The sequence below is a fragment of the Chanodichthys erythropterus genome, chromosome 24, assembly GCF_024489055.1.
Source record: "Chanodichthys erythropterus isolate Z2021 chromosome 24, ASM2448905v1, whole genome shotgun sequence".
NCBI lineage: Eukaryota > Metazoa > Chordata > Actinopteri > Cypriniformes > Xenocyprididae > Chanodichthys > Chanodichthys erythropterus.
In genome coordinates this window covers 24,016,062-24,037,959 of record NC_090244.1, presented here as the reverse complement: position 1 = coordinate 24,037,959, position 21,898 = coordinate 24,016,062, and the positions used below count along the sequence as shown (strand labels likewise).

The window sequence follows — 21,898 nt, the reverse complement described above, 5'->3', positions numbered from 1 at the left end:
TTAATCACGATTAATCATAGCCCTAGTACATATAGAGTAACAATGCATCCTTCATATATCTGTAAAGTCTTTAGTTTTGTCATATTTATAAAAGATAGATATGCTAAACCAAGTCTTTCCGGAAAAAGCCGAGCTCCCGGAGGTATGCCCGCCGTCAGTGCTGTGGGCGGAGCTAAAGAGTCACGATCGCATAGCTTCTGCGTAGATGTCTTCTGCTAGCTGCGACATCATTATAAATACAAAGGGAACAAAAACGTTTGTGTTGTTTGCATTATATGCACTTGTGCGCCGATTGCCAACAAAACACAGACATCTGATGCAGCTTTACTCACCACCCGCGATCTGCAAATCCAGCGCCGAACTGGGACTTGTTTACAAAGCGATCATCACCGAAATCCCGGGAACAAAGAAACATACATGCACAACTCCGTTGCTGCCCCGGAAAAAACAAACTTCATCCTCTGTTCCCTTAACGCTGGGTTCTTTGGGAAGCTGAAAAAGGTAATCTTACTCTCACAACCAAAAACACACTCCTTTGGTGACAGGAGCTGTGTCTCATTTCGGAGGCTGCGTCCTCCAGAGATCACATTTGAAGGCTAAATACTTCATCAAGGATGTCATATTTAAGAAAAGTAACTGTAATAAAATTGATTGATATTCATTGTGAGGTGTAAAATACTGTAATTTCTTTCTTACTTTGCAATCTAAAGGCCTGTTCACACTGGGACGAATATCGCGTGCGATTTTTGCCAATGTTTAACGCCTCGTGACTAAACAACGGGCGCCAATGTGAGTGTGCACACCTCGGATTCGTTTTTTTGGTTTGACGCGCCACGTTAAAAACTGGCTGACCAATGAGATTGGTGCTTTTGTTCACGTGCCTGGAGCTGCTACAGTTACAGTAAAACATGACTTGGTGGCGCTCAAGCACAAATGCACAGTCTTGCCGAGCACACAGACCACGAAGAGAAAGTAAGTAGACGAGGAAGACCCCTACAAAATATCCCTGCATCTCAAACAGCTCCCTAGCTTCCTAGGTCGTGTATCAGTATACCATTTAAATGAATGTGGCCGACTCCCTGATCAGTTCCCTGACTAGTGAACTAGGGAGCTGATTGAGACTCACGCTATGGGTGCTCTGCCAGTTCTTGGCCACACCAATAGATGTGTATTATTTCTGTATTTTTGCTGTTTTTTTTTTCTTTTACATTCAAGAAATATAGTTGGAGAATGTCTATTTCATAAATGTTTATTTGCACTACTGTTTCTGACTACCATCTCTCATATATGCCATTTAATATCTGCATTTTTATCTTCTTTAACTTTACTAATATCATATGTTTATATGCACTACCATTTCTGACTACCTTCTCTCATATATATATGCCATTTAATATCTACATTTTTATCTTCTTTAACTTTATTAATATCTTAAATATGTTTATTTGCACTACCGTTAAGCACAAGTGCCACATACTGTCAGGGAGTGAATTTGCACGTTCACTCAGTGAAAATCGCTTGGGTGTGAACACAAAAAACGTCTCGAAAAACACTGGCGATAAACGCGTGCGATATTCGTCCCGATGTGTACAGGCCTTAAAGGTTATTTTTCTTAAATGAGACTCCCTAAATGTCCAGTTAGTGGCGCTAAAAGCATATTCACTTTTATCCGAAACAGATGAACATGATTCTGGCAACATTTTATGTTGATTGTTGAACATAGCGCTACAATGTTAATGATCTATCACATTTGAAAATAACGTACCACCTACGTTAAACCCGACCCTAAACATAACCGATAGTGTTAACAAAAGCAAACGTGAGATAAGCAACCATGCCATTTTAACTTGCATCTACAAGTCTTTGAGCTGTTTTATCATGACTCATGTTTCATGGGACTCGTACCCCAGCGTCCGCATCACAAGTGTAATGCTGTATCAGGTGAGCTACCGAGCAAGTTTACCACATCAGAAAAGTCATACATATGGAGCTGGTTGTGTGATGCAAACATCAGTATGTATTCATTTACAAATCATGCACTTTGGTAAAAGTGTTTTAAAGCCATAACATTGTATTTTGGAAGAAAACATGCAAAGATAAGTCTTTATTAATCGACAATCTTTCCCTAGCTGTAATCATAAATTGGATGAAAAGGAATAAAAGTTGTTGTTGTTTTACTGCCACTAGTGTTTTTGTATGATTTTGGAGTTTTGCAAAAATTTAGGTAGAGGCATGTTTTTACTATGTGCTAATGTTGGTTGTTAATGTGCAAGCCCAGTATCAAGTATCAAGCCCAGATGTCTTTTTTTCAAACAATTTGTGACCAATTATACTTCATTGAAATCTGTTGTTTCTTAAGGTGATGATGCATAGGGCAACTTTTTTGAGCAATGTTGCTTGGGCACTTTCTCATTGAAAATGAGCAACATTTTCTATCTGGATACTTTAGATAATTTTTTTTTTAGATCCTCCAATCAGAATGCTACCAGCCGATGACTGGCTTGGAGATTTCAGAAAAAATTAAAACAAGATGGCGGCCTCTCAGCGGCAGTGGAGCGAAGAAAAGGAGAGTGAACTTTTATCTTTTTACGCTGGTAAGTTGTCATATGTCAACACAAAACAGGGAATTTACCTCATTTAAAGGATTAGTTCACTTTCAAATTAAAATTTCCTGATAATTTACTCACCCCCATGTCATCCAAGATGTTCATGTCTTTCTTTCTTCAGTCGAAAAGAAATTAAGGTTTTTGATGAAAACATTCCAGGATTTTTCTCCATATAGTGGACTTCAATGGAGCCCAAACGGTTAAAGGTCAAAATTACAGTTTCAGTGCAGCTTCAAAGCATTCTACACGATCCCAGACGAGGAATAAGGGTTTTATTTAGAAAAAACATCGCTCATTTTATAAAAAACTAAACAAAAAAAATTATCTAATTTTTAACAATAAATGCTAATCTTGAACTAGCTCTCTTCTTCTCTTAGAATTCCAGCAGTGTAGACACTGCTAAGTGTATTACTGCCCTCCACAGGTTAAAGCTTGAACTAATTGTTATATACTTGCACTAGCATATTGTATATGACAATTTAGTTCAAACTTTGACCTGTGGAGGGCAGTAATACACTTAGCAGTGTCTACACTGCTGGAATTCAAACAGAGAAGAGGAGAGCTGGTTCAAGATGAGCATTTATGGTTAAAACGTATACAATTTTTATTTTTATTTTATTTTTTTAGTTTTTAGAAAATAAGCTATGGTTTCTCTAGATAAGACCCTTATTTCTCGTCTGGGATCACTGTAAACTGTAATTTTGACCTTGAACCGTTTGTGCTCCACTGAAGTCCACTATATTGAGAAAAATCCTTGAATGTTTTCATCAATAGATTTGCTTCTCTCTGATTAGTTGCTGCCAACTGTCTGTTGCCCTAATTAGTTGCCCTGTGTCTCATCAGGTTGCCCGTTGATGGCAACATTTCCTAACAACATTGCTCAAAAAGTTGCCCCGTGTATCATCACCTTTAGTGTTGATTCTCTTCATATGAAAGATTGTGTGGATAAATAGGTTCACAATGCCTTTTGAACTAAATAATGTAGGCTTCTATCCAGCTGGAAGCTTGTCATTCAGATTTTGAACTTGAAGTGAGGGTGTTATCACACCATACTTCTTTGAAACACAAAGGAGAATTCAATCTTCCAACAGCTGGCAAAAGACATTTTATGTCAAAGGTATCCTTTGCAAATCTCCAAGCACAAACCTGTCTAAGAAAAGGAAATAGCATGAGCGATGACTCATTAGACAGCATTACTTTTTCCATTGCTCAGGGATCTGCGTTTTCTTCTCTGTACACCAGGTGATACATCTTTGCAGGTTGGCCTTTGAATACAGGCAGTTTCCAAAAGACAGCCCTGCCAAAAAATTCCAGGTTTGTGATGTCCATGGCGCTCAGTATTTGTTGAGACTGGGTCAGAGAGGTGCTGATTCAAGCCTGTGGTAAATCCTGAGGCTGCACTTTTGTGCCATTCACCTACTGTCCTGTGAAGTGTCTGTCTATCCTTGCTTAAACTTGCTGAGAGAAAATAACGCTCTAAAAAAAAAAGTTTGAATTTGAATTAAAATTCAATTCAATTAAATTTAAAATATTTATTTAATTTAACTTAAAAATTTACTTTTAAATTAAATTTAATTCAATAAATTAATAATTGAATTTGAATTTAAAATTAATTTGTATTTATTTATTTTTTTTTTCATTTATTTTATTTTATTTCATTTTGAAAGCTTTTGGGAACTTTTCTCTATGCCTTATGTATGTTTTTCCACTTTTTAAATTTAATTTTTATTTTTTACAGACTTATCATAAAAAACAATTAAATATTATATTTTTACTTTATTTTTGCATGTTTTGTTTTGTTATCCATTAAGAATAATTTAGTGGCCAAATATGATTAATTTTGATGTGGAATTATTGGTTGCTGTTTCCAAAGCTAATGGCAGTAAATTGCTTTGGCTCATGGTTCAGTGTTTTAATCAGAAATGTAAATTTTATTTAAATGGAAGAGCTCAGTACTGTGGAGTTTCTCACTTCACTGTCACCCTCACTAATTATATATTTTAACTCTGGAGAGACATGGCAAGATCGACTGATACAGCTAACCTTTTCATCAATACATCAGGAAGTAAATGTGTATAAAGCTAAACGTAATGCTTTATCAGAAGAAAAAAGTAGTATTCCTTTAAATATTGTGGAAAGAAGAAATTGTGTGGTTATGACACTAAGGGTAGCATAGTCTCTCACTTCCCTGCTGAAAATATAAGCGTATAGTTGGGCATGGGATGCTGATATATAGTACTTGTCAAAACTGATGTCCAGAGAAGATATCTGTTTTTACATGGCATGAAAAAAATGGGTATCGTTTGACTCGGTATGCTAAATCTTAAAAGATTTTTGACTTTTCTCTTAAAAAGAGATTTTTGGCCAAACTGTTTAAGAATTAATAAGCAAAAAGATAAATTTTTCATATCTCCAGACCATTAGGTAGCAATGTGCCAAAACTGTGCAGGTACCCTCAAGTCATGGTTGTCATAACCATCATTGTCATTATGGTTCAAAAGTTATTAGCATAAACGTGAGTGCAAATTTAGCCAGTTGGTGGAACTAGACAGATAGAGTTAGAGACTCCAAAATTGCTGTGGTTAATGTTCAGACTTTCCACTATCTGTGTGCCAAATTTTGCAACTTTTTACCATACTGTTCTATGGGCTGCCATAGACTTGTCCAGAAGACGAAGAACACTATTAGAATAGGTGGTGCTCATGCACCTTTGGTGCTTGGCCCCTAATTATATCAAACAAATAGGTGTTTTTTTTTTCTTTCTTTCTTTTTTTTTTTTTCTTTGTTGTTGCTGTTGTTGTTGTTGTGTTTTGCCTGCATGAATGCCCAGAAGGTGGAATATTGTTTTTTTAAAATAATTATATAAATGAGGTGTGTTCAACTACTACTATTAATAAATTTACAAAATAAACAGATAAATAAATGATAAATACTGAATATATTTTAGATGAAATTCACTGATGAACTGAATAGCTGAGGACATTCATAGAGTAAAAGCATCATTCTTTTGAAAAAACGTAACTCTTTCCAGTTTATCTGCCAAACCCCTTAATAAATGATAGCATAAATAAAAGTCAACTTTAAGGAGAGCAAGTCAGTTCACGCCAGTTATGCAGATGTCAGACAGATAGGATGAGCAAGCCTCCAGATCTTTTGCTGATAAATGAAGTTTAATCCTTTAACCTTTCAGTTGGCTACTCAGATCCTGAACCACAATGACCCCTATCCACAAACAATGTTTTTGTCCAAACTACTTGAGTGTAAGTAGATCAGTAATTGGTAAGCTCAGACTGAATTATGTAGTACATTCTGTCACGCCTAAGTGTTTTTATCATTAATGGTGTGAGTCAGCCGGCACAGGGGAGGTCGAGTGTGTTTGGTGACTGTCTTTACCCAGTGGAGTTGCTTCATTCACAAAAAAATGCTGCTCTTCTGACCTAGTTCCTGGCAATGATGTTTAATTTTGCCCTTGTGCACATTTTTGGACAGACTGTCTGTTTGGCTCAAGATTAAGAAGCTGTTTTTTAAACACAAAGTGTGTGAGAGTCTCCGGATCTGTGCTGTCCTTCAAAACATGTCCGGCTTTCTCACAGTCTTGCGGCGTTACATGAGAACGAAGTATTTTGACAACAACAGGGAATCTGGGTCACAGAGCTTGAGTAACTAGTAGGCCAGTGCGTAGTCAGCTCTACGGGGTCTGTCATTAAAAGAAAGATTTCTTTTCATTGTAAATCAGGCTTTTTTTCTCCTCGTTTAAGTGATATCACTTCCTTTTATTTACAATTGAACTACAATTGAACTTGAACTGCAGTCGTCTGCATCTCAGATTTAAGCAGTGGTCCAAAACCTAGTGAGCTCCCTTGCGGTCTACTGCCTACATAGACAGCTGCCTTCTAACTGCCATGGAACCTATAAAGTAAGTAGCTGTGTTCAAAACACACACACTAAATTTAAAGAACTTCCTTCTCAAATGTTAAAAAAGTAAGTTCTAGAAGTATGCATGTTTGTAGTATGAATGCAATCTGCCATATTGACATTGTGATGTTAGACATACAACCTTTTATCATTTTTCAGTGAAGTATGTTTATGAATCACAAATAACAGTGTCCAAGAATGGGAATGAGACACTGCGTCTGAATAAGATGCTATGGGGGACGTCATCAACATCTGAAGCACGTGTCTAAACATGACAATCTTAAATCATTATTACCAATGACAGTACATGATGTCACTACTGGTGCTGCGAGTATAACTCTTCGCATTTGACTCCTCAAGCAAGCTGGATGAGCTCATTGTGATGCATCCGAGAGACTTCTGAAAGAGATTTGTTCTTTGATTCTCACCTTAGGGATAGTAGTCAGCATTTGCACAAGCACGTTTGGCTTTTGAGGGAGTTAAAGGAATCCATAACAATGCATCCGTAGCAGCAGATTATAGTCTCGTTTGTTTCTCGATAGAGTGATAAGAATGTAGTGTTTGAATGGAGTGTGTTTGGTTCTCAAGGGAGATGAATGCATGCTTTATGTGGTAGCAGTAAGAAGCTCCACCTATGTCAGTGTTTGTACGAGATAGTAGGGATAGTAGACAGCATTTGCACAAATGCATTCGGCTCTCAAAGGGAGTTGAAGGCATTCATATCGATGCATTTATGACAGTAGACTCTTGCTTATTTCTCGTCAGAGAGATTAGAATCTAGCATTTGAATGGAGCACGTTTAGCTCTTGAAGGAGTTGAATGCATGCTTTGTGATGCGGTCACTATGTTTGACTCTCTCATGGGGGAAAAAATGAGAGGGGAGCACCTGCAACTTGCGGTTAGAGTCCCACGGCCACCGTAACGGCAAGGCGGGATTGATTGCAGGGTTGTAGGCGGAGTGTGGGAGGAGTCTGACAGAAGGTCCTTTCCCTTTTGGACTCTTCCTGCTAGCTCTGATATTTTCATGTGATTAAGGTGAAATGTTTGAGGAATTGGATGCAGAGTGAGATGAGGCGGATGTTATTAATAAATCTACCCCCCTCTGCTGTCCAAGTAAAAGTTGTACTGACTCTCCCTTTGGCAGATCTAGCCATCCATGTTGCAGAGCGCACGGCCAACGAAATTGGCTGTTAATGTTTGCTATGCTTGCCATGGGGATGCATCTGTAATAAGAAGGAACAGAAATTCTTTTTCCTTGATGCTTGATGCTTTGATCTCAGAGCTGCGAGTCTCAATCAGCAACTTCCAGTACAGTGCTCAGCGTAAATGAGTACACCCCCTTTGAAAAGTAACATTTTAAACAATATCTCAATGAACACAAAAACAATTTCCTAAATGTTGACAAGACTACGTTTTATATAACATCTGTTTAACTTATAACATGAAAGTAAGGTTAATAATATAACTTAGCGAACAAAATTTTCAGTTTTAGTCAAATTAGGGTGATGCAAAAATGAGTACACCCCATTGAAAGTCTCTGGAGCAAAAATGTCTAATTTAACAAGAATTCAACCACAGATGAGTCTAATTATCCATTACACAGGTTTCCAGCAGACAGTTGACTATAAAAGGGTGTTAAAACCCCTTCCCATTTCATGCTGTCAGCAATAGCACCACATGGAAGAGAAATGTCACAAGACCTGAGAAAGAAAATAATTTCTTGACACCAGAAAGGTGAAGGCTACAAGAAGATCAGCAAAGCTTTACTTATCAGTGAGAATACTGTAGAAAAGTGGTACATGAAATTTTAAAAAGATGGAACTGCAACCATCTCACAGAGGCGCCCAGGTCATCCACAGAAGTTAACAACACGACAGATGTTATATTAAACTTAGTCTTGTCAATATTTTTGTGGTGAGATGGTCGATGCAGTGGCTAACTGACAGCAAAAGAAGTGGCAAAACTCCAGAAAAAGTCCATGGAAAGTTCTTTTATTTTCATGATCCACAAGTTTCAACTAGACACAGCAGAAGCCAAGGCAACATGTCCAATGAATTGGGCAAGTTTAACACAGGGGGAAAAAAAACTAAAAAAAAAAAAAAAAAAAAAAAAACTAAAAAAAAAAACTGTACAACTCAAGACATAACAAAAAAACAAAAGAAAAGACTATATGGTTGGCTACTGTCCCAACAAACACCCATCGTTTTATTCAAACATTTCCACTGCTCTTTTATACTCTTGGCCCCCTCCCTTAGCATTCAAATGGACCAATCATAACACTCCATTTGTTAATCAGTACATTTCACACTTCACATAGACTTTCAACCTCAGTTGCACCCAAGATAAAGTTTTCCTTTAACCAAAGGCTTCTCCTCATAATAATTCATCAAAATATACATGTAAAAGACATTTTAATCCAAACTGGCTCCATATCAGATTCACCCTCTTCCTCCACTATGGGCCTCACCATCATCACTTGATCTTTGACATCCTCAGGACCTTTGAGATCAGACACCCTTTCCTTAAATTCTCTCAAGAGATTAACATGTAGGACCTGCCTAGGCTGTTTTCTTTCGGGACACAAAATCTCCCAGGTCACTGGACCCAGTTTTCTTGTCATGACAAATGGCCCTTGCCATTTGGCCAACAACTTGCTGGTACCTGATGGTGGTAATAGCAGAACTTTTTGTCCAGGTTTAAAATTCTTTTCCCTGGCATGTGTATCGTACCATACCTTTTGTCTTTGCTGGGCAGCAGCTAAATTTTCTTTAGCCAGAGTTCTAAAGTTCTCCAATGTGTCCTGCATCTGTAAGATATATGAAGTGATACTGCACTGGCCTTGTTCCTCTGATATCCACCCTTCTTTGAGCATGTCCAGGGGGCCACGAACTTGCCTGCCAAACAAAAGTTCAAAAGGTGAGAAACCGGTTGAACACTGAGGGACCTCTCTATAAGCAAAGAGAAGAAACGGAATCCATTTATCCCAATCCCTCCCAGACTCGTCGACAAACTTCTTAAGCATGTTTTTCAGGGTACCGTTAAACCGTTTGACAAGACCATCGGTTTGAGGATGAAATGGTGTAGTTCTAATTCCCTAAATGCCTATCCCACTGGGGTCTGAGGATTTTCGGGGCCCTGGAGAAGTTTTGACATGCCCTGACATTTGTGCTTTTTTTTCAGTTGTTCATAAACATATTAATGGAAAAATGTGTCATTACACTGTATTCAACACAAACTAGGCTACAATAATATGTGAGGAACATGTATGCACATGTTTGTATTTTTGAAGGAATAACGTTTATGCATGGTTATTGAAAACAAAAAACTTAAGTCACTGAAATAAGGACAAAAAAATATTATATATGTGTTCACAAGACTTCTGGGTATTGGAGGTTGTAGACTAGAGTTTTTGCTTCAGAATGATGTAAACATTATGCTGCCTGCTTGTTCATATAAAACAATAGAGAGATTTATGTCAAGAAACACAGTGTGCATAGAGGCGTGAATCATCATGAATAATGAGTGATTCTCACCTGATAAGACAAAAGAATCACATAATAATGACCTGAAATGACTTGCATAATCCTTGCATAATCAGTCAGGTAGGCTGTGAAAAAACCCTCCGTGATCATGTCTCAAGCTCATCATATAGTGTATATCAAACATACAGAAAAAACAGCAATACTGTGAAATATTATTACAATTTAAAATAATGTTATTCGATTATATTCTTTAAAATATAATGTATTTCTGTGATGCAAAGTGTCTGAACAATTATGTTAGCTCTGTGGCATTTCATATAGGCTTTTAGCTTAAAAGCATGCACATTTGGAGAAATATGGATGGATTCTCATGTTTGTCAATTTTCTATACAGAGGATTAATATATTTTCAATATTTATTGTCATCACTATGAACACTGGATACTGTGTTTTCAATTCATACTTGCAGCCGGAGGGCGCTCTGTACACCTTTAGTCCACAAATTTATCTAAAGAAGAACAGGTCATGTGACTCTCCCGGAACTGAACTAACAGAGACCAGAGATCACTAACGATGGCTATTCAAAACACTTTTCAAGATAATAAATACATGATTGAGACAATGTATGCATGTATTGACTGAATTTGAGTCTGAATAGCGCTCGCTTCGTGGGCGTGGCCGCATTAGCAGATAATGAGCTGAAACACGGACTTCTTACATGGCTCTCTTTTCATACAGATTATATAAACAGAGAATATTTATTTCCGATTTGACTTACACAATTTAAAACATCATAACATCAACGTCATTTCAACGTTTTTTTAGACATAAGTCTCATTTTTGTGTCATTAGTATTCACTAAGTTACAGTTCATTTTCTGAGAACTATCATATTGGACTTCGTTCAGAGGGAGATGACAGATCACGCTTCAGGTTAGTTTTCTTTATTTTACAAAAAGCACAACATTTTGTTTTTACTCTGTGTACACAAATAAAAGAAGATATTCAACAGATTAAAATGGTGTATAACTCTTAATTGTATTTTGAGTCTCTTTCACACTGGTAAGAAAAAAAAATGCGGTGGTATCAAATCAAAAACAAATATTCTCTGTTTATGTAATCTGTATGAAAAGAGAGACATGTCAGACATCATGTCAACGTTCATCAGACTAATTCCTATTGAAATTACTGGAATTTGCTCATGAAATTTCACAGAGCGATGGTAAATGTGGCCACACCTTTAGAAAATAATGTGGCTGCCTACTCTTTTGGAACAGTCTTCATGTCAAGACCAGAACTATTAACCTTAATCAGCATATTATGTAATAAAAGATGCAAATGAGTTAGGAAATGAGGCATAGACATGCAGTCCATTCAAAGGGCTGTATTATTTACCTTGTTGTCTATCATCCAGCCTCCACAACATTGCAAATTTGTTTTTCCAGTGAAAATTAGGGCCTTAAGACAGGCTATTGAATGGGCTGTACATCTATTCCTCAAAGCGTTGTTTTCATTTACATATGAAATACGGACTGTGATTCCTTTGTAGGCAGCTAATTTAATCAAAACCAGGTCCAAGATTATCATGTTGACCAATCTCAGATTCTCCACCGAACCTCTTGTTCTTCATCTAGGGACCTTGGACCATGAATAAACAAAAAGCTTTAGTGCAAAAGTTTGAATTTTGTGATAAGACCTTGGAAAAATCCTCTGAAAGCTGAGGGGTTAAGCGACTGGCAGTGTGAGGAATAATGCATGTCCCTCAAAGTGGCACGGCTGGATGACGATGTTCAGAGGCTCTGCAGTGAGTTAAGAGAGATTAAAGAAGTCAAAGCAATTCAGAGGGCATTGAGACCCTTCTGGAATCCTCCTAAATCCTCCGTCCTTTAAACAATAAGTGGAAACAGTTTATCAGAGACATTTTTGAGCCTTAATGCTTTCAGATTGGCATGTATACAAGATACACTGATGGATGGACCTTAACCATGATCTGGAAAAGAATCAGCGTGTGACGTTTTTGGTTTGGCGTATGATTGTCAGCCCACGTGTGTGCAGTACAGGAGGAAATGTGTCCAAAATATGCAGATACTCGCATACCGTTCCAACTGTTTTCACTGGGATAACCTATTTTTATTGAGAATAACATATCCAATCTAACTTAAGATTCACCCTGTTGGTTCAAACACAATTTCAGCAATTTGTTTTAACAGGAGCATGAAATTGACCCTGTTTCCTTTTCAGGTTCATGGCACCGATCCAGCTTTTTCCTTCCAGTCACCTGGCTGCATTCTGATACATAATGCCCACTTTTCGCAATCCAATGAATTCCCAATGGATAAATTCAAGTCTTGACATACTTTTTTTTTTTTTTTGTCAAGTGAAACAGAACATTCAAATGCAATCATTTATGAACATAAAATGGACTGCGATTTATATTGATTTTAAAGGCAAGTATAATTTATCAGAGTTCGTATCACTGCCTGTAACCAACAATTTACAAGCTGTATCCAAGTCGTACAATATGGATTTATTCAACTGACCTTTCCATTTCCAGACAGATGTTTATACATGCGTAATCCATAATGGATCTCTATTTGGAAAGCTGGCCAACTATTAGTTTTTGTTCCAGTCATCTCTTACTGGATGTTCTGCACTTTTTTCCCAGTCTTTATCCAACCACCCCTGACATACTGACATACAAAGTACCAAATGGGTGGAAAAAATATCTTGCTTGGTGGAACTTACAAGATAGCTCAATGTTCTCAGACAGTGAGTCAGCAGAGATGACTGAAGCCTTACTCATATCTGTAAACACTTGGAATGAGTCTGTAGATCTGCAGTTGCCTTATTCGATCACTGCTGTGCCTTAATTGCATGGTGAGTAACATCTAGCTACAGATTATGATGGACTTCTCTACTGACTTAGCATGGGGTGAGAAAGTATGGCTGTCCAGGTAGATTCAGGTTTGTTTAACTGAACTGGGGCTCTGAGAGGATGGCTACAGGCAACAGTTCTCAGTTTGTTTATGTCTGTGGCCGAAATATGATTCAGACATCTTTTATTCATCTGTTTCCCAGTCCTCTCATCCCCTTTCTATTTTTTGTCTGTTTCTGTCTCAAAAATGTAATTCTCTCTCTCTCTCTGTAATTCAGTCCTTTCTATTTAAAATATGCTAGAGCCTACTTGAGGAACAGCATTGCGTTCAATCCAACAGTGACCCTTTGAAACAGCTTTCAAACAGGCGCATACACACACATACTTGTGCTTTTATGCATTTGTCGCTGGTTGTTTTACTATATTTCTATATTTCATTTGGCACTTGATTCAATTTTCTCCCTAGGGTTGAGTAAATTTGCCATTTATAAAGTGTAAAACCTGTAGTCATGTGTTGGTCAAATGGGGGAAAAATAATAAAATTGTGAAAAAAATATTGTAATTTATAATAACTTTTTTCTATTTTAATACATTTTAAAATGCAATTTATTCCTGTGATGGGAAAGCTGCATTTTCAGCATCATTATTCCAGTCTCTCCTGTGTCACATGATCCTTCAGAAATCATTCTAATATGCTGATTTGCTGCTCAAGAAAAATTTCTTTATATTATCAAAGTTGTAACCAGTTGTGCTGCTTAATTTTTTTGTGGTAACTGTAAAAAACATAAATAAAAAAATGTATGTATATTTTAGGGCTTTCGATTTAAACCATTAATTTAAAAAAATGCAATTAAAGTGATTTAACGCACTCGCCTTGCCCTATCATCTTACATTTTATACCATTGATTGGTGACAAACATGAAGCAGGGCAACAACTCACTGTGTGTTGTAGCCTATATAGAATGCAGTTAGATGCCCCTAAAATTCAAGATATCAGGGCAAAAATGCCCTTGTATGAGAGTTTGTCTCATATTTATATCATGATATAGTTAAGCTATATCACACAAGAGCTGTTTTTGTCCCAAATAGCATGAATGCAAATGTGATATTGATTTTATACAACAGTTCAATAAATAAGTTAATAATTTGTTATAATTTAGCCATATTATTGTCTGTTTTTGCTCAATTTTGTCAACAAAAATATTACCTGTAAAGCCAGAGCAGAACTGTTGTGCATCTCTGAGCAATACAGCAATACAGCAATACAGTGGTGTTTCATTACTGAATGAATCCACCTTTTGAGCGAATCAATTGGATGAACCAATGATTCAATGACCCATTCAGAAAGAGAGCCATATACTTAATTTCTGAATAAATCAGTCTTTTGAATGAATCAAATGAATGAATGACTCAGTGACTTACTCATTTAGACAGTTACCGCCACCTACTGGCAGTTTTAGTTTCTTATTTAGATTATCAGTTCATTAAAAAAAAAATAATTTCATATTTTAAGGAAAATTTGCCCCAAAATAAAGATTGTTTATTTGCATTTACTCACATTGTTTATTTGCATTTACTTGCATTTTGATAAATATGTATAAATACCAATTCAGATGCAGCTTCTGAAAAAAAAAAAAAGAAAGAAAAAAGAAAAAGTTTGTGTAATCAAGCGTAAAGCGTTAGTTCTGGCAGGTCACGTTAGTCAAGCTTGCATCAGCTGACATTCAGCTGATTCACACTGACCTATAGGAATACGAAGCCTATAGCTACATTCGTATATATATGGTCCATTCAGTATTATCAGTAGTTATATCACATTGCTCAGAAGCTAATTACCCTCCTCCGTCCCCAGCTCCTCCTTCATCCAGTCAGGACTTGAACTTCTGATATTTCTTTTGACCAAACTCATTTCTTAAATTGTTACATTAATTATTGTCATTAAGAACATTAATGATATTGCAATACTTGGTTCTGTTCTGTTTACCTTAAGGGGGGTTATCGCTGCTCTCCCTGCTCTTATCCAATCATCTTTGACGGTGATTGGATAAATTGAATGATCCTGACAGAAATATTTTTTTTTTTGCTAAGCTATTTGATTCTTTTCTCATTTAACACAGTAATGATTTTATCTTTGAGGGTCATTTCTCAGCCAAATTTGATGTGCGATTAATTTGTGATTTATTAGATTTATTAATCGGCACATCATGTAATTAATTAGATTTAAAAAAATTGAATCGCTTGACATGATTGATCATAACATGTCGGTATGTGACAAATTTTGTTGATTCTTCTTGTCCCAAATATTGTTGGCCAAACTGAGCTGTTTAATTTTGGATTTTGTGTGGAACCATTAGACCTTCACTGTGTAACAATGCTGCCGTACATGTGTACATGTCTCCTGCCTCTGCCTTTTCATTCAGACTGGATAGGAGGAGGCTGTTTGATGCTGAATCAACACACAAGTAGAAGCACAACAATGCATATAAATGTTCTTGAATGGAAAGGCACAAGTTTGAGTGTGTTTTCTCTTTTTACATAACCCCATAGGTGTCAATGTGTTGTGTGGTGGACTCATGGATATTAATTAGGTGGTATACATGATATCTAACATGATTTTTAACCCACCATCCATAAATGAAGCCTATGTGCCACGTTTCCACTGTCAGTTTGTTAAAAATTGGAAAAAACCCCAGAACAAGAAAACCGAGCTAAAACATTTGAGATTATAAAACAATTCTGGGAATTCTCATGCTTCCACACACAGTATTGCGCATGATCTGTGTTTGTGGGAATTACTCTGGGAATGACTCAATAGTGAGTCATGGCAGTAAGGGGGGTGATTCCAGACAGCATGACACACGTGTTCCTTCAGTCAGTGGAGTACCACAAGGTTATATATCAGGACCAATCAATTTCAGTTGTATGTTTTTTATTAAGCTGAGTTTATCTAACCGCATCTGTGTGGCTTGAATTGCCTGCAGAAAGCGATGAGAGATGCATGGTGTTCATTTTTGGCAGGACAGCACTGAATGCATGATTCAAATCATTCACGTCTGAAAACCTGTAACCTGTTTGCACTCTTTTGTTTGAAGTGGTTGTTTCAGTCCCAGTAATTGTCTAGTCATTTTAGCTGGTTAATTTGATTCAGATTGTTCCCAACATTAAAAAAACATGCCCCCTTGATCGTCTGTTCTTCTTTCTTCTTTCTTTTATTTTGCAAAAGAATCATGTACCACACATCCCTCCGACTAATGGACGTTTCAATACATTTGTTTTCTGTCCAATTTTAGGGCAGGAATTCCCAACCAGCAGCATGTTTTAAACTGTTTGTCTATCTACTTATCTATCTTCTATCTATCTATCTATCTATCTATCTATCTATCTATCTATCTATCTATCTATCTATCTATCTATCTATCTATCTATCTATCTATCTATCTATCTATCTATCTATCTATCTATCTATCTATCTATCTATCTATCTATCTATCTATCTGTATGTCTGTCTGTCTGTCTTTTCATTTGTCTGTCTGTCTTTTTGTCTATCTACATTTTTATTTATCTGTCTGTCTGTCTGTCTGTTTTTCTGTTTATCTGTCTGTCTGTCTGTCTTTGTTTACCTGTCTGTTTTTCTCTATGCTTCTCCATCTATTTTTCTCTGTCTGTTCCTCTCCTGCACTTCTGCTGGTCTGTCTCTGTCTTTCTGTCTGTCCATCTGTCTATTTGTCTTTCCATCTGTCTGTCTACTTACCAGTCTATCGATCTTTCTGGCTTTCTTTTCCTCTTTTCTGTCTTTTTGCCTGTCTGTCCTTTTATCTGTCTCTCCTTTCTTCTCTCCCACTTGTCTCTCCATCTCTCTTCATCATGCCTACATCAGATCTGTGCAGGTTTGCACCACATGTGGCTTACGTCATGAACCTGCATGGGATTAAGCAGGTCTTTCTGCATACTATGTGGATTACAGCACAAAACATAGAAGTATTGTGTTTCATTTTTGATCTCAAAGCTCTTTGATTTCAACTGGATTATAGCACAAGTGAAGCAGACCTCTGAAGTTTTACCCTCTTGGGTTGCTAGGTTAGGTATAATTAATTTCTAGGGCAACTGCTGTCCCAGTCTCACATCTGCAGGAATGACAGTGCTGCACATGATCCTCTGGTCTCATAAATTCCTTCCGGAAGGCGTAAGAGAGCTTGTGGGAGGTTCAGAGTCATAATGCCAATGCAGAATAAACAGTAAACATCGTAAAAGAAAGAATAAAGCAATAAAACCACATAGTTGAATGGAAACTTTGTAAAAACTTGTACTCTTTTGTGGTATCCTCAAAAAGTGTAAAAGTGTTTTCTATTGTTGCTCAAAAGCCTTTGAATCAGGAGTTCTTTGATATTTAGATATGAGATCATATATCTGAATCATATTATTTGCAGTTGTTTGTTCACTTTTTGTACATATATAAACAATAAAAACTCTATCGTCACCTTGGAATTATAAGGTTCTATCTGACATTTTTGTCAAAATTTAGTTATTCACTTATTCTTATGACAACCTATTTACATTGTGATTTTTTTTTATTTTTTTTTTAAAGTTGTGTACATTTTAGGACTTTTTGTTTTTTTTTAAAAAAGGGTCTGTCGACAAATAAGTATGGAATGCAAAAACTTTGAATCTCAATATCTCAAAAGCGCTCAGAAGAATGCGGATAGAACCTTATAATTCCAAGGTGATGATATATATATATATATATATATATATATATATATGTGTGGCGAGCGGTGACTTTTTTAACCGGGTATGCTATGTGGTGCGTCATGTAAATAAATGTGGCCAATGCAGTTACGTTGAATGGGTTTATAGCTAATATGCGAGATGCTTGCGTTCTCAGTGTTAGTTTACTCATTTGTTTGCTCATGACAGATAGCAACACAGTGAAAAGTATTTCTAATATGTTGGACCTTTTATTGAGAGTAGCCTATATTTACCTGTTTGGGCGTGCCTTCTCAAGCACCTGTAAGAGCTTTTGTGATGTTTGAGTCGACGCAGGCGTGACATGCGAAAGGTGCGTTTGCAAAATATGCTGTATTTTTGTAAATTCGATTAAAAAGGTGCGTTTGCAAAATATGCTGTATTTTTGTAAAATCGATCGACAGCCCTAATATATATATATATATATATTAGGGCTGTCAATAGATAAAAAAAATTAATCTAATTAATTACTCTGTGATTAATTAATCTAAATTAATTGCATACATAATTTTTGCTGTGAAAGTATTAAATATTTCAATTCAAATGAATCAATGCAGGGTTTGTCCTGGGTCAAAAATGGTCTTCAGTGGTGACAGACATGGTCATCCACACAAACAGTAAAAAGTGCCCTACCCATGTAATTCTTTCTTGCCCTCTTTGCAAAAAAAAAAAAAAAAAAAAAAAAGTGATTTTATAGCTTTGTAAGAGAAGATGCTTTTTTGCTAAACCTGAAAAGTATTAAAAAGTAGCATTTAGAAGTTATATTAACTAATAATATAATTTTCTACCATATACAATTGAATGCACCTAGCTAACAACAGCTTGCTTTGTTCTGGTTTCACCTCACTCCAGTCTAAACTAACTGATTTTATAGGTAGGCCTAATTTACTACACATTGTCATTTAAATAACCTGAAAATATTGTGGATTATTAAGGCTAATTTTACTAACCACTCTTGCTAAATGGGGTAAGCACACTTATGTTCTCATTTCAGAGTTGTTCGAGTAAATGATTCATTATAGACCGTGTGGACAGATGATTCAATAAAATGAATCTGTTCAAATGAGTCATTAGGTCACGAATTGGACATTAGCGGACGTTGATGCGACTGTTATTAGGACAACGCAAAAGATTAGTCAACACAGAAAACACTTCACCACTGGATAGGATTCAGATCCTTTGCTGTGACACTCATATATTTAACTCAAGTGCTGTCCATTTCTTCTGATCATCCTTGAGATGGTTCTACACCTTCATTTGAGTCCAGCTGTTTTTGATTATACTGATTGGACTTGATTAGGAAAGCCACACACCTGTCTATATAAGACCTTACAGCTCACAGTGCATGTCAGAGCAAATGAGAATCATGAGGTCAAAGGAACTGCCTGAAGAGCTCAGAGACAAAATTGTGGTAAAGCACAGATCTGGCCAAGGTTACAAAAAAATTTCTGCTGCACTTAAGGTTTCTAAGAGCACAGTGGCCTCCATAATCCTTAAATGGAAGACGTTTGGGATGACCAGAACCCTTCCTAGAGCTGGCCGTCCAGCCAAACTTAGCTAACGGGGGAGAAGAGCCTTGGTAAGAGAGGTAAAGAAGATCCCAAAGATCACTGTGGCTGAGCTCCAGAGATGCAGTCGGGAGATTGGAGAAAGTTGTAGAAAGTCAACCATCACTGCAGCCCTCCACCAGTCGGGGCTTTATGGCAGAGTGGCCCGACGGAAGCCTATCCTCACTGCAAGACACATGAAAGCCTGCATGGAGTTTGCCAAGATGGTGAGAAATAAGATTCTCTGGTCTGATGAGACCAAGATAGAACTTTTTGGCCTTAATTCTAAGCGGTATGTGTGGAGAAAACCAGGCACTGCTCATCACCTGTCCAATACAGTCCCAACAGTGAAGCATGGTGGTGGCAGCATCATGCTGTGGGGGTGTTTTTCAGCTGCAGGGACAGGACGACTAGTTGCAATCGAGGGAAAGATGAATGCGGCCAAGTACAGGGATATCCTGGACGAAAACCTTCTCCAGAGTGCTCAGGACCTCAGACTGGGCCGAAGGTTTACCTTCCAAGACAATGACCCTAAGCACACAGCTAAAATAACGAAGGTGTGGCTTCACAACAACTGTTCTTGAATGGCCCAGCCAGAGCCCTGACTTAAACCCAATTGAGCATCTCTGGAGAGACTTAAAAATGGCTGTCCACCAACGTTTACCATCCAACCTGACAGAACTGGAGAGGATCTGCAAGGAGGAATGGCAGAGGATCCCCAAATCCAGGTGTGAAAAACTTGTTGCATCTTTCCCAAAAAGACTCATGGCTGTATTAGATCAAAAGGGTGCTTCTACTAAATACTGAGCAAAGGGTCTGAATACTTAGGACCATGTGATATTTCAGTATTTTTGTTTTTTAATAAATCTGCAAAAATGTCGACAATTCTGTGTTTTTCTGTCAATATGGGGTGCTGTGTGTACATTAATGAGGAAAATAAATTAACTTAAATGATTTTAGCAAATGGCTGCAATATAACAAAGAGTGAAAAATTTAAGGGGGTCTGAATACTTTCCGTACCCACTGTATGTCAAATAAAATTATTTTATTTTAAAAATATTAAATAAATATTTTATTATATAGCCATAATATACATTATATATGTAATGTAACATAATTTAGCCAGAATTACAAAAATGTGCTGAAATCCATATAATTTACTGTGCCAGACAGTGTGACTGTCTATATACAACTGTCCTCTCCAGCCTCCAGCGATGAAGGCATACTGTAGGCCTCACACTCCCCTGTCAGATGTAAATTTTGTTTTCTCATTTTTGACTATGGGTCACATAAGAAAGACTGTGAAATGACATGTTGACACTGATTTCCAATTACATGCCTGTCAATCAAAACCCGAAGACATACTGATAAAAGAAAACAGCATGGATTGACACCAGACGTAATCACATCATCTGTATATACATATTTTAAATCAAGTTCTTGAATGTGTCTGCCCATGACAGATGACATAAATATGTTTAACCACTTCTCATGCTCAGACAGACATAGAAGGAAAGATGATAGCGGAATTGGCTGACCCAAAGCTTGCCTGACCCAAAGTGTTATAATTTTAGACTCGAGCCTCTCACATGGTCTGGAACAAGGACGGCGTTTGGAAATAAACTTGGAATTTAGCTTAATTGTAGTTTACAAATTTAGGAGGGGCCAAGTGTTCAACTTCATTTTCTTGCATAAATAGAGTGTGAGTATAGGCCAGAGACATGGGGTTTGGAAGCCACAAAAGGACTTTGAAAAACTTCAGAGCCAGAAAGGACATTCTGACTTCTACTGTTTCAAAACATTATGGCGCAAAAGACAAACATTGGCCTCATAATGCATAACATATGGTTAAAAATTATACTTTAATTAATGAATGAGGTTGAAACATTATTGTCTTTTGTAATCTACAACAGCTTGCACATAAAGCAAATATTACATTGATAAACATTGTTTAAGCAGTCACCGTCAAACTAATTATTTAGTATAGTTAAAAGAAGGGTACAGCTATAAATATCATTTTTAAAGGGTTAGTTCACCCCAAAAATATTTCATTAATTACTCACCATCAAATTAAGGTATTTTTGATTAAATCCGATGGCTCAGTGTGGCCTCCATTACCAGCAAGATAGTTAACACTTTCAGATGCCTAGAAATCTACTGAAGATATATTTAAAACAGTTCATGTGACTGCAGTGGTTCAACATTAATGTTATGAAGTGACGAGAATACTTTTTGTGCATCAAAAAAACAAAATACTGGTTTGTGTTCCAGTGTCATTATTCACCATCATGTCATTCTACACCTGCTTGTCCAGTGAAGACAATAACAACAAAAACATAATTTAAATGGTGGTCCGTAAGACTTTTGCATTATATTCCAGTTCGTTGTGTGAGGACTGAAATTTAAGTTGATAACAGAAAATATTTTGACGCTTTGCATCAGGTTGGGCATCAGTGACTTTATCAAAAATCTTTGATTCAAACATTTCTCATGACCAAAGGTCATTGGTGCCAAACTTGTCAAAAGCCGCTTGTCCACCTTCGAGCCAAACAGCCCTAAGAATGTTAAGGAACGGTTCCAGTTGTATTTCCACTTGATCCTTGTACAGCACGGCTTACAGCACGATTACAAACCATTCTCAGCCCAGAATTCTCTGCATGGTTGTCTAACCATGCTGAATCATGCTGAATCATGCTGGTACAATCCGTCGCCACTCAGGATTGGCCACTTGT

The 21,898-nt window shown here is 37.0% G+C and overlaps 1 long non-coding RNA gene across 2 annotated transcripts in view; it reads left to right on the top strand.

The window, feature by feature from the left end:
* LOC137015380 (uncharacterized) overlaps positions 1–21,898 on the top strand; it is a 232,803-nt gene that overhangs the window by 132,989 nt on the left and 77,916 nt on the right. Inside the window, exon 1 of one of the 2 annotated variants that reach the window (XR_010893953.1) lies at positions 6,137–6,522. The exons of the other annotated variant lie outside the window; for it this stretch is intronic. This is a non-coding gene — a long non-coding RNA (uncharacterized lncRNA). Of the gene's footprint in view, positions 1–6,136; positions 6,523–21,898 lie in introns of those variants that run through there. 2 annotated transcript variants of the gene reach the window in all.